Below are 13933 nucleotides of genomic sequence, written 5' to 3' on the forward strand. Positions count from 1 at the left end.
GTATATCAGCTGCAGAACGTTCCTCTAGCTGTGCTAATCCCCTTCTCAGACTCTCTACTCCAAAGGGATGAATAATTACCACTCCTTGGTTTAGAGTTATATGATAGCATTAATTTTGCAGAGTGGGATCCATATTATATGAAGCTCTGCAATTCACATTTGGTCCTAACAGTAATTAATTCAATTTCTCAACCTAGCAACTAAACAGCTTCTGTCTTTGGGCAAGTCTGCACCTCTCACTGGACTGCAGCACAGAGACCATGAGCTAGTTGAGGCGAAGCTAGCTCCCGAACTGAAATCAAAGGCTGCAGCAGGGCAGCACCGCAGCTGAATTCGTTATGCTAAGGAGAGGGTCGAGGCCACAGCTACACCTGACCAGTTACACTGCTTCAGCAACCTGGGCTAGTTTTCCCTTGCCTGTGCTACAGGAATGCGTCAATGTGAGCAGAAATTAAGCCAGGAACATCTGGACCTTGCTCTGCTGTGTGCTGGAGCAAAGCCCAGCTCCCTGCACCCCTAAGGAGTACACAACACCTACGTACCAGCACACTGCTACCTCGCCAGCTGTCAGCCTGAGACCCTCAGTCAGATGCGATGGGGGGGGGGGCAGGGCTTGCACCAGGAATCGCAATCTTCTGCATCTGGGATGGCTGACATTCCTAGAGCCTTATCTGGCTGTTGGGGTAATTTACTGTATTACAAGTATTTCAGTAAGGCTGCTCCTCCCCACATGCCAACAGCAAGGCTTTATCGTAGCGTGGAAAAATAATTTCCAAATAGATTGCATACAAAGATTTAAGTCACCTATTCCCACGGGTTTTAAAACAAAATACTAGAAACAACCTTAATGATGAGTGTATAATTCTAGTTTCTATAGTTCTTCACATCCCATATCTGAATTAGGGCAAAAGAGAGAGTTAACCTACCTCATCTCCTACAGACAGCACTCAAGCCTTCCAATGCAGTAGTAAGTTTCCCAAGCTTTGTTTTCTATCGTGTGTGTGTGCACGTCCACATATGAGAAAATGTGTGGCTTAACAAGTATTTACAGTCCTTGACACTGCCAAAAGAGCCCCAGGCCACCTATAGACTGCTTTGTTCTCCCAAGACGTTTTATACAGCATATTCCATCTCCATTTATCATGATGCCCTGAGAAGACAGGGCTGGCACACAGTTTTCACCAGTAAATGCTGCTAGTTTTTTGAGGGTTGCTTTGGTTTTTTTTGTTTGTTTGTTTCCTCCAAAGGCCATCAAATCTCGTAACCCTCTGCTACTCCAAACTGATGACAGAAATGAAAAACGAAGACAAAAAATGGATCTGCAGGATAGCATGCACTGCTGTGGCAGTAATCCTAGGTCTATGCTGATGAATTGTACTTTTGATAACCAACACCTGTCCCATGCTATTATTACATTAACCAAACCCCAGAGTATCTATCTGTGATGAAAAATTTACAGTCCAAAAAATGGTTACACACTTTGGGCTCCAGGAACTCTGGAAGCAGTGTCTTTGTGTATTACAGAACCACAAAAAGCCAACACCTCAATTTGTGGTTGAGAATAACCACTGAAGAACGATCTACAGTGGGTGGCAAAAACAGGCACAATTGTAAAGCAACCAAGCAAATAATAAGCTATGTCCATAGGGGATAAAAATGCTGTAATTTCGGCAATGCACACTGCTATAAATAAGTTAGAGGTTATTTGCTGAAGTACACAGCCTGAGTTTGCAATCACATGGCTACTCTGTGAGCATGCTTTTGAAAAGAAAGCTGAAATTGTTCACCAGCAGACACAGTGGCACCGCATGCATTGTTTGGGCTAGGAGCAACAGCGAATTGCACTATATGGAAGCTTTGTAGGAAAGGGAGTTCGTGCCACCTCCTTGAGTTTAGCTGTCTTAAACATAAACAATAAGGCTTCCTTTTCAAGTTGCAGTAGTGGTATGTGGGAACAGGACAAGAGCAGTCCTGCTTACCATTTCTCCCTGGAATTTGGGCAAAGTTTGTGACCGAAGGCTGACTGGAGTGCCAAAAGCCAAGTTTGCTGATGACTGGTGCCAACCACCTTGGTCCTAAGAGAATTTCAACATGACATTCTGGTACTTTTAATCACAGCTAGAGACTGGTTTTCACAGCGTGGAGTCTGGCTGTCTGATGATGTTTTCCATAAAAGATACAACTTGGAAAAGATTCAGGAAAGCGTGTGTGAACTTCATTTTATACTTCAGCAAGTTTGACCAGGTCACGATTATTCAACAAGTCAAAAATAAGATGGTCTAAGATCCTTCAAAGTGCAGAGGAATTTTTCCCTGCAATAAATAAGTGCTTACTTGATGGGCAGCACAACTCTGAGGCTGAAGAAGGTGAGGGTGGAGCAGGCAAGTACAAAGACTTCTTTGACTTCAGGGACCTACTTGGTATTACAAATTTACTAGCAACATGGCACTGATGGGCTTATGGACTTACACCATTTGAAGTTATAGTTGCAAAAGAAATCATAGTTCTCCAATCTTACCAAATTCTCCATGGCTGTTTACTTATGCCACTATAGGTTTATTGGTTTTGTTGACATTGTTTTTAATAGGCAAGAAATATTTTCAAAAAATCAGAGCTGACGACAAAAGAATAGAGCAATTTGTCTGAATGGTGAGTTCTTGCTAATTAAAGAAGATGATGTTAATACATATGTTAGTAAATCACACAATGTCTGCTTTAATTATATATAAAAGAGCAAAAATGATTTATTAATTTTTCCAAAAGCATTATTGGAAGGAATACATGTACTGCTACAATACAGTCACCCCTAAAACATGGTAACTGCTTAAAAGCACACAATAAAACCGCAAATTCTAATAGTTCATTTGGAAAACTCACTGGTAAAGAGGTGAGCAATAATGTATGAACTAAAAAGGCTTACTAACATATAATACTGAATATAATGATATAAAACTGTAATTAATGATAAATGCAACCACACTGTATATTTATAATATGCATTAGAAATCAGCATTGGAAAAAAGAATACAGAAAACAAGACTGGAAGGGGCTCAACATACCAATACAAATAGCATTACCAGACCACATGAACAAGGAAATGGCATCAAAAGATTAAGGAAGGACAGAAGATAATTTAGTTCATATAAGAAAATGGCTGCGCATTTACTTCATCTTATTATAATTTTCTTACAGTGTGCTTACTACTAGAAAGGCTTGTGAGGAAAAGACCGATTTGTTGAGAATGAAAACTACAACTGAAGGAGGGAGGCAGCAAAGGAGGAAGATACCAACACCAATGAACTATCAGCAATAAATCAAATGCACAAATAGAATGAGAAAATGCTGCTAGTGTAGTTGCTGTTGTCATTTTCCTCACTTAACACAAGTGGGAGTTTAAAATCTTCCTCAGCAGTCCTACAGCCTTTTCTATGCCAAAGTTACACCATGGAAATAAAAAGGAGTTTTGCACATTGATTCAGTAAGGTGTGCATTTTTTCAGTACCTTCAATATATATTAATACCGAAAAAACAGTACTATGTTTCTATGGGTTTTCAGTCCCTTTCAAATGACCCGTATTTTCTGCATCTGCAGGAATTTGAAAATTGTACTTGCAAAAGCATCACTCTTATTGTAGCCCTTATACTGCTCGTTAGCAATTTCCCTCTTTCCCCTCGAGAATTACACACCACACATAGGTGATATTTAGCTGGCAACAGATAGTAAAAAGGAAATAGACTACTGTGAAAACAAACGTGTAAAACTAAAATCAGCATTGCTGCAGCAAGACTTGCTTCCTTTATACATCACGTTATTACGCTTTAAAAAAAAAAAAAAGCAGTAGTAGTACCATCAACATTAAAACTTTGACATGAAAGCTGTATGATTTGCCAGGCTGCCAGAAGGTCATGAATCTTCTGGGTCTCTTTAAATGATGCTGACCTGGCTCTCTAACCTCCTTTTCCTCTGGAGCACACCTCTGTGCGTCACCTTCATAGCTATCTATCCAAGGGTTTCACTGGAGACTCCCAACCCTTACCTTTCCTCTCCTCCATTTATTTTTCCCAAAGGCCAGGACATTTTTAGCTTCTCTCTCCCCTATCCACATATTCATAGAGCACCTTTGTGATTGTGAACTTAATGATCTCCAACAAGTTCACCCCTTCTCTCATGTTGAAACCTATCTCATCCTCTTTCTTCTCCCCTTACAAAGGGTTGGAGTAGAAACCCTCTCCTTTCCATTCCCCATAGCATTCTTACCTTCCAGACAGAAAAGAGGGAAGTCTAACATCACTGTTTTGAAGCAGAAGAGGATACATGATCATCCACGCTCATTGAGACAGGGAACCTTGAGACAAGGTGCATGGAAAAGGCTCAGGTATTCAACACCTCTTTTTTGCCCAGGTTTTCACCCAGAGGCCTACTCTCAAGCTTCTTGACCCATGTGCAGAGTGTGAAGGAGCGAAGCAGCATTTGCAATGGAAGAGGATAAAGTTAGACATCATTTAAACCAATTCAATTCAGACAAGTGCACGTGACCAGGTGGGATGCACTCAAGCGAGCTGGTTAATGTCACTGGAAAGATGCTTTCTACCCCAAAGGCCATGATGACGGCGGGGGAAGGCTCCTCATCTCTGGCAAAAGGCAAGTGTCCCTCCTACTGCTGTTAGTTATGCCAAGTTTCTACAGGATGCTTCTGGATACGTTCTGTTGGAGTCTGGTTTTTCAGTGGCAGACGTTGCTTGGTTTGCCTGCGTTATGACCAGCACTACAAAGAGATAACTGATGAATTTCAGTGATCTCGGTGCTCGTCCCTGGGGCACAGGGGCAGCGATACGTGTATTTGCTGGTCTGTCACTCACTGCAGGAGAGGATCCTGCCCAGCTGCCCCTATGCTCCTCCTGCTTAACTAGCCCCAAAGACAAGATCTACTTGACAGCATCAGCTACTATAAAAGCTGTAAAGCATTTTGTACCTCTTTATACGCATAGTACTGTAAGGGTTAAAATGAACACTTACAGCAAAAGAAAGGTGCACTTAAAAAGGACAGACAGCATCACCATGCTTTATTTACAATGTTTAAAGCAGCACTCCAGACATCTGAAACAAATATTTACTTTCATAAAAATCTCTTCACTTTTTGGCCTAAATGCACACTGACTTTTTATAAGGGAATCAATGACTCAAGCAGCTAGCACTGATCAGAAGGAAAGCAACTATTTTAATTTTAAAAAAGCCCCTAATGAAAGAAAAGCCACAAGGCATTAAATAGATTAATGAAATTATGTCAACGGGAGTATCTACAAACGTTAGCAGAACTCAGCTATGAAAATGCTAACTCCTGCCAGTTTTCTGGTCTTTATTTAATTTTAAAGAAAAGAGTTGGAAAGATTATGTCTTTACCACTGCCTCTCTGAACCTTGCCACAGTAATCTTGCACCACTACATACACAACAGTCAGGGAAACAAAGGCTCAGCAAGCAAAGGGTGAATTTACTATACAGGGGCACCTTTCCTTATGCGAGTACCTGCCGCACACTGAGAGCAAGGCAGATTGCTCTGTGCTTTGCTTTATGTCAGGTCGCTGGTTCTGGCTGAAAGGGGCAGTAATTGCTCAAGAAGCATATTCACATGGAATGGCAGTGGAGTAGATAACTCCAGACTCACCCCTAGCTTAATGCACAGTAACTTAGCTGAACACACAAACTGGAACTAAACCAAATGTTGTCTTATTGAAATTCTTCTCCCTGCAGATTCTTCCATGCACCTTTTTGTGGAGAACTCGTTTTTTGTGTTTTGTTTTTTTTTAATTTTTACAAGATCTTTTAAAGTTTTGCCTAACTTAAAACAGCCTTAATAAATGAATTTGCTATAAAACACCCAGACTTACTCTCATTACCCAGACTAAAAAGATACAGTATTTTTAATTGGATTCCACTCTGCCCTTATCTGTAAAATATTTTAAAAATAGAACAAAAAGGGAAGAATTTAAAATGTTTCCCAAATAAAATTCACTCTGGCAACCATTCAAACAGCATGAACATTTTGATACAGTTTACCGAAACAACATTAGGTAATGTTTTAGGATGCTCATTAAGCTGTCATGATCTAAATCGCAGCCGGCATCAAATGATTTTCTTCCCTTCTCTACTATTTAAGTTTGGCAAATATGCACAGTATAAAAGGTGTCAAGTAAAATTGCCACAGGATATACTGGAAATCCCTGCACCAGCTGCACACCCAAACCTAAAGGAAGTGTCTTTCTGATCCTATAGCCTGATAATACTGGAGTTGCTGGAGGGTTAAAGCAGGCTTTGAAAATAAAGCTTCATTACACTGGCATGGAAAGGTGCAGCTTAATCCTCTCTGGAAGCTGGTCCTACAATCCTACATTTCAGAAAATTGCTGAAAGCCATTGTGCTTTGAATGGGAATTGGTCATTAACAGTACAGGTGCAGACCATGTATCAGGCAGTGTCAGCACAACCCCTTCCCACATTTTCTGGTTCTTAAGAATTCCATCTGATAATGGCAGAAGCAGGTTATAACAGCAACTTTTCACCATGGATTAAAGTGTTGCTCATTTGGAGATCGAAGAATGACACTTAGTTTCCTCTGCATGTTAAAAGAAAGAATGGGGAAAAAACATAATATTCTTCCTATAGCTGAAAAGTTACCCAGTAGTTAGCCAGTTTACCCTGGCTTTCCTACAGACCCTTTCTGCCATTCGTACGGTCTCTGCATGCTTTACAGAGTTCCATATACTGTTGTCATAAAACTCAAAATTAATACAGAATTTAAATCAAAGCATAACAAGAAATATATTTATTAATCACAGTCTATATTAAAGAAGTACAACACATATTAAGTAAGACCTTGAAATCATAACGGTAATAAATACTTTTGTCACATGAAGTAAATCCCAGACAGCAATCCGCTGTTGATATTTATAACCAAATACCTCCCTGCCTGAGCCCTGTGACGTTTCTCCAACAATACCTTTGGTTTCTAAGCTGATTTATGCTTACAATCTCAAAACAATCAATACTGATAAAATATGCTTTTTGCAAACCTATGAAACAGCTTTTGCAAAGATGGTGGGAAGAAAGAAAACAAGCAGCAAAAAAGTAATTCAAATGTTCATTCAGTTTAAATTCCATATCACTGCTGTTTTAAGATTTCTTTTACTTACTAGTTTACTTTTTTTTTTTAAGGTTGAAAAATTACTTTAGAAGAGCTGACACAAAAATATATTCAGGAAGTTGTTTCAAATTTGCCAAGCTAAGGACGTCTGTTTCTGTAGTTACTCCTTCAGCCAAGACAGTCTTGAGGATGAAATCCTGACTGCCATGGGGCAGTAGAACTGCAGGGTCTTTCACTTGCATGTCCCAAGAAATCACAGCTGTCAGGATCAGGACTTAGCAGGTAAAGAGAAACAGATTTTCGGAGAAGAACCTCAAGTAGGATTTTGATTTTTCAAGTAACTTCTAGCACTTTCAAAGGTCAAAGGACATGACATGAGGTAAAGCAAACTATATTATAGTATCAAAGCAAATAGTCGAGTTCTGGTGAGAACTCAAAAAGACTGTAACAACTAAGAAAATACCAACAGCACATGTCCTCATGAAGATGCCCCGTTACAGAAATGGCAATAGAAAGGGTTTCCCCCCGTAGAGATTCTAAACTAACATTTTGGATAAGTTACTGAACGCCTGAAGAGACAAGACAGTAAAAGCAGGGATCAGCATTAGAATACAGGTACTAGAATAGCCATGCTCACAAGGCAGACTTCATAAAACTTGTATTATGTATTTCCACATTTGAAGATTAAATCTGATTCTTCTGTCCTGAACTGATGGCGTTCAAGAAATCATCTGTTTTCTGTAGATTAATGTGCACTTCTTTCTCCTTGGCACAAACAATAAACATTTTGTGAACAAAACAGTAAACAGTCCTACTGATAACATGCCAGTAAGACACAGAGATAATGTCACTTCTGTCAGCAAGGGAATTAACAGAAATAACAGTATCAAAGTCTTATGGCAGTCACCAAAGTAAGCACAGACCTAAATACACACTGCAAATTCTATTGAGTTCCTTTCAAGTTTTGGAAGAAGGTACTACAGCGCTGTTTCGCGCCTTTTTCTGATGATCTAAAACAGCTATACCCTTCCAAAGGGAATAACATCTCATTTTAAGGTGCATTAACAGCAAAAGACACTAAGCCTTTACACTTACTAAGAGGCCAGTATATGAAAAGACTGTATTTGTTTTGGTAAGGCAAACTTTACTCAGTAAATCAATGAGCTACTGTCTTTACTAAGTACACAGATCAAAGCAATTGTACAAGCAAAGACATTTGCTTGCATATTCTTCCCACTACATTTTAATAAGTCATGAGATCCAAACTCAGCAGCACCTCAGTACTATCGATGATATATGCAGCTAAGATAGAAGTTTGCTGGGTTTATTTTTGATTCCACAAGTATTCCGCAAGTTTCACATTATAAATCCCCCCAGAAATGGACTGGAACAAATATGTTACATGACTCAGCATCTTATGACAAGCTAACAACAAACAACAGAACAAAAGATTGCCCACAACTGTGTTCTTTGAAAAATCCAGATAAATTTTAGGAATTCCAATTACAGAAACATAATGAATTGGAAAAAGGGTGAGATTTATTTCAATTATTTATTTTCTGATACAAATATTTTTATTTAGAGGATTAAGTCTGTATGGCATTTAAACATTTAAGAGATCATCAGCAAACTCAGGTTCCAAGACTGAACTGATGAGAAACAGGAGTTGAATCAATCTCCTACATCTCAATGAATGCTGGGGGTCTATGGGTCTATCGGTACCAACGCTACTTCTCCCACTGCCACCACATACTTGGTGTTGTGGACATTGCCTATGCCATCAGGTGAAGTACCTACCGACTTTAGCTCCAAACTGTATTTCATTAAAAATGCCCAGACTCTTTATGTCCCTCTCTCTACTGCCACTCAAAGGCAGGGGACAGGCATGACCAAGCCTTATGTGGATCTACTTGTTTTTATCCTTAGTACACAGAGCCAAAAGGTATTATCGGCCTAGGTGCTTTCAGCACCAGGTTTATGCTCCCAGTGTTCAACAGAGAACTCTGAAGCACCCGCTCCTACACATTTCCTTGGATCTCACTTCCTACAATACCACTACAGCCTGCACTGACAGAACAGAAACACAGCATTAGGAGCAAAAAGAGAGGAAAGGAGTTAAAAGACAACCATGGCCAGACCAAACACCTGTCTACCTGTGAAGTTTTTTAGGAAGACACATTTCACTGAAATACCTTTCTTTCCCACACTTCATCTCGTCACCCCACTATTACAGAGCACCAGGGCAAAGCGAGATACACAGAAGGAAGCAGCGAGAGGTGGGCTGAGCACTCACCGGGTAAATGAATTGAGTTAGGGACTTAAAGACAATACGAGAAGTTGCCTGCTCCCCAAACCTGGGACAAAGCAGGCAAGCAAACCTGGGACAAGATAATGGGAGCCGCACCCTAAGCAAGGAGCAGCAGGAATGCATGCAACCGTGCTATCCTACAGGCAGAGGGAGCTGAGAGTTACGGGTCAGAACCAGAGAGAAGACCAAGACAGACAGAGCCACGGTGGGTATCTGCCATGGACTGTCTGATCAGGAAGCGGCAGTGGCTGAAACCTCCTTCAGACAACCAGGAGCCAAATAATGTGCAAACTCCCCAGTATGTCACCTCATGTTCGTGTATTTAGAATAGATAGCTCCTGCGCAAGAAGGCTTACTGTCTATACAGCACTAAAGTTCCATGTTCACAAAGCTTCCAAGTATTTCAATAAATAATGCTTGTTTTACCAACTCAGATAATAACAATTTCCCTGTTCCTAGTGACAAAAGCCCCACCGATCAGAAGGTGAAACCTACTGCACGAGTGGAAATGAGACAAGAGACAGGGCTCTCCCTCTAGGGAAATACAAAACAAAAAAGGAAAGCTCCTTCTCACCTGCAGCTGCTGCAAAGCAACTGAGAACTGAAGAAAACAAGACTCGATCAGTCTGCTTTCCATTCACACGTGCTATGCTCTCTCATAAAGAGCAGAGGTTTCTCCCATGAAATAAATACTAAGTTCATTTTACAGAAGTAGATGGATTAGGTTTACTACCTTTACTATGAAAAGCTGATGCTTCTCTTACAGTAACAACTTCTTAAACTCAGATTTCCTTATCTGTAATTGAAGCGATATCATAACTAAGTTTCTTTAACTGAAATTATAACGATCTAGTTACTTTCACAAAACAAACTGAAGAACATGTTAGCTTTGTTGAACGAAACATGGACAAAAGTGAAATCATACACACACGTAACGTCATTCTATCACAAAACCATTCAGTCCATTATCAATTTGCTGCCAACATGCATTTCAGCAGAAGAAAAATTCTGTTAACTTGTATATTCAAATTAACACAAAACAGAAAATGCCAGCAAATTACTTCAGAACCATAACTGGTGTTCTGTGAACAACCCACACCTCAGAGAAAAGTAACTTCCTTTGGTCTTCATGAATAATGTAGATATCAATAAAGCAAGTTTACAAAGGAATTTGCATACAAAAGAATGATTTCTGAGCTAGACAGATCTGTCTGTGATAAAATATTGTGCAGAATGAAAGTATTAACTTCCCTAGTTTAAACCACATAATTCACACAAACTATGAAAGTTCAGTCCAGAAAATCAAGTCAAATTACTTAGGCACTTCAGTTCTTCATTTCCCTATTTTAATTGCTTACCATAACTTTATTACTTACTTTCCATCTACTTCTGGTCTTTTGCACACACAGTGAAACTTGCCACCAAAATCTATGTAAAGGTCGTCTTCTACAATGTGGAATATTTGACCAATGGCAATTTTATCTTTGGCAGGTCCCATCTGAATCAAAGGTGAACGTCTCAGCATGGATGCAAAGGATTCCGATTTCTCTGAAGGAACCTACAGATACATAAAAGTACTCATTTCACAAAATATACCATTTGGAGGAGGAAATACATTAAACTTGTAACATACAAAAAGGATTATTACAAGTAAAGAGTTAATGTGTTTTGCACATTTTTAGTAATACTTCTATGGAGTCATTTGTTCTATTCTCCAACCCAAAACATTTTACACACTGAAGACAAAGGCTTCATTAACTCGGTCACACAAAAATGTGACATTTTGCATCTTCAGAGTCTCATGAAAACATCTTCTATCATTGGTTTGCTAAGTTGACTTAAAAATATATTCCCAGTATTAGTCCTGCAAAGGACATATCCCGTATCTTGTTATCCTTGGTGAAAAATGAAGCAGAATTAGTACCTTGCAGTCATGCATGCAAATATTTAAAAACGAATAATAGTTAAATCTTCATTTTAAAGAACAAAACTATTTTGCCAAAGCAGCAAAAGTAGAAAGCACACACAGGATTAATCTAATATATTAAGAAAAAATTGAATTACCACTTCTATTTACTCTATGATGTCTAATGATATTTTAATTCAGTAACTAAATAAATCTAATGACAGTTCTTTTCCATAGAGCTTTAGGAAAACGTAAGAACGTATATCCTCCTGCTCTTCTTCACGGAGACATCTCTGATTTGTGATCTAAGAGACTACCAAATGCTTCCCATTATACAATAGACAAACATACCCAGTTACATCAAAGTGAGACTCATTCTCATACATGCTTCCTCTGATACACTAAATTTGACCACTTTTTAAGATTACCACCTTTGAAAGGGGACACGTGTTTTGGAAGTAATATGTACCTGAAATCCAAAAGTGAAACGAAGTGAATTATTTGATGGATGGATAAACAAATTCACAAAAAAGAGAGCACAAATACACAAAATGAGAGCCTATTAATTTTTCCCGCACCTTTAGCAGCAATTAGCTGGAGAGAACAATTACTTCATGCAAGATTTCAGACTATTTTCATGCCAACACAAGAACTAAACAGAACAACACAATCAAGTAATTAACAATTTAGAGATACATTGGCTTCAGAGTAAAAGGCTCATCTGAAAATTCACTCCACTTCACCAGAAAGTCTCGAAGTAGAGAGAAATACTATTGCTAAGGATTCTCACGGTGAATTACTATTCCGTTACAATAATCCAGTGGCTAAGGATGTTCAGCACAGCATGCGAGTGTGGTAAGGATACACGGGCACTCTGGATTTTATATCCAGAGTTTGTGACCTTGCAAGGCTCTGCTCAGTGCACGGGAACTTGGGGCTTGATTCACAGCACAAAATTGAACTAAATTACACTCCGCTCATCTTTAAGAAAGCAACCAAACTCTAAAATGTGTAAACAATACATGATAGATTCCTTTTATAGTTACCACGTCCTCAGAATAGAGGCGAGCATTGACTGTCTCTCCCTGGTTTTCCATGACACTGATGAACAGAGCCGTGGGAAGCAATCGCATTGTGGATTTCACACCAGGATCGTGGAAATCGCACCAGGATTTTTTTTTAATTTCTGATTTAAATAACATAATTTCAAACAGTTTAAATGAAAGTATCAAAACCACATCTTCCTAGACCACAGAAGAAAGATGTCTCATATCTGCAAACCAACTATTTACCAAACATGACAGAACTGGGGGGGGACACACATCCCCATTGACTACTGCAAGCAGATGCAGGAAAGCCATCTGGATTTTGTACCAGCAGGGACTAATGCCATCATTTTCCGTTTGCACATTTGGAAACTTTTACTCTTTGGGAAGTCAAAACAAGGAACAGTTTTGAATTCCAGATTCGCTGGAATGCACAAACAACATGGGTTGTTCTGACATGACATAACCTCAGGAATTAAAAGCTAGAGATCTGACACCTGGTCAATGTGATGCTTCAGAACTGGGGAAGTTTAAATGTCACATCCCAAGGACAAGGACCGAATAAAACGCCTTCTAACACATGCATATGCACGTGCACGCACACTTCACAAAAGTAAAGCTGCTGGTGATGGTAAACCACAAACAGCAGTAGGATTTCATACTGGAGAACTAATATCAGATAAAGTTTCAAGCACAGCCATTCATAATACACTCTAAATTCACATACACAAAAATTAATTGCACAGGATGCATTTCTAAGTGCTGCAAGAACAAATGCAAAACACTGGAAGCAGCAAGAGGAAACATTTAAAAGGGATCATAGAATCATTAAGGTTGGAAGAGACCTCCAAGATCATCTGGTCCAACCATCCCCCTGCCACCAATGTCACCCACTAAACCATGTCCCTAAGCACCACATCCAACCTTTCCTTGAACACCTCCAGGGACGGTGACTCCACCACCTGCACCCATCCCAATGCCTGACTGCTCTTTCTGAGAAGAAATGGCTCCTCATTTCCAACCTGAACCTCCCCTGGCACAACTTGAGGCCACTCCTAGTCCTATCACTGGTTATCTGTGAGAAGAGGCCAACCCCCAGCTCCCCACACCTTCCTTTCAGGTAGCTGTAGAGAGCAAAAAGGTCTCCCCTGAGCCTCCCCTTCTCCAGACTAAATGATGTTGAAGATAGAGACACAAATGCAGGATCATGAACTGGTAGAGATGCTGGCTTTTCAGAACATGGTGTTTTGGAGATCATCCTTCCATTCCAAATACTTTACCTGCTCTGAGATTGAACACCTGACGAACATCTCTCTAGGGTCCTCCAAAAATTCCTTTCAGTCTTATTAATTTAGGATACCGCTCCATAATGTTTAAACCAACCAAGCTGGCACTGCCATGTGTCACCCTGCCCTCTCCACTCTCTCCCAGACAAAATTCCTGTCCCCTTATGACACCTCCAAAACTTGTCCTAAACTGGAGTACGCCTACCTAAGGAATGTATCAAACAAAAGCTATGCACTTTCTTGTAAG

Source organism: Cygnus olor, chromosome 2 (assembly GCF_009769625.2).
Source record: "Cygnus olor isolate bCygOlo1 chromosome 2, bCygOlo1.pri.v2, whole genome shotgun sequence".
NCBI lineage: Eukaryota > Metazoa > Chordata > Aves > Anseriformes > Anatidae > Cygnus > Cygnus olor.